The sequence below is a fragment of the Palaemon carinicauda genome, chromosome 12, assembly GCF_036898095.1.
Source record: "Palaemon carinicauda isolate YSFRI2023 chromosome 12, ASM3689809v2, whole genome shotgun sequence".
In the NCBI taxonomy this organism is placed as follows: Eukaryota; Metazoa; Arthropoda; class Malacostraca; order Decapoda; family Palaemonidae; genus Palaemon; species Palaemon carinicauda.
The window spans coordinates 34,584,842-34,585,474 of NC_090736.1; positions in this window are offsets into that span (position 1 = coordinate 34,584,842).

A 633-nucleotide genomic window follows, 5' to 3' on the forward strand; every position below is an offset into this window, starting at 1 on the left:
AATCAGGAAGGCAGTCATGAAAAGCAAAACAAGAATCTTGAAGACTTCTTTTTCTGCATGAGGAAGAAGTCTTCAAGATTCTTGTTTTGAAAACTTCTTCCTCATGGAGAGAAAGAAGACTTTAAGATTCTTGCTTTGAAGACTTCTTTCTTCTAAGAAGAAAGGGATCAACGGCAAGTTGAATCCGGAAGGCCGTCATAAAAAGCAAAACAAGAATCTCGAAGACTTCTTTCTCCCCTTGAAGAAGAAGAATGCTTCAAGATTCTTTTTTGGAAGACTTCTCTTTCCTCAGGGAGAGAAAGAAGAAATCTTCAAGATTCTTATTTTGAAAACTTCTTTCTTCTAAGAAAAAAAGGCACCAACGACAAATGGACTCAGGAAGGCAGTCATGATAAGCAAGATAAGAATCTTAAAGACTAATAACTGATTATTTGAAATGTTTCGTACAGAAAAACCAGAATGAAATTTCTAACACATACTGCGGTTGAACCCTAACTCTTTCAATTGAAAGGCCATGTTTGATCCCGGTAAGAGGTAGAAATTTATTTCTATTTGAGCATGATATTAAGATGATTTTCATCCATATATATATATATATATATATATATATATATATATATATATATATATATA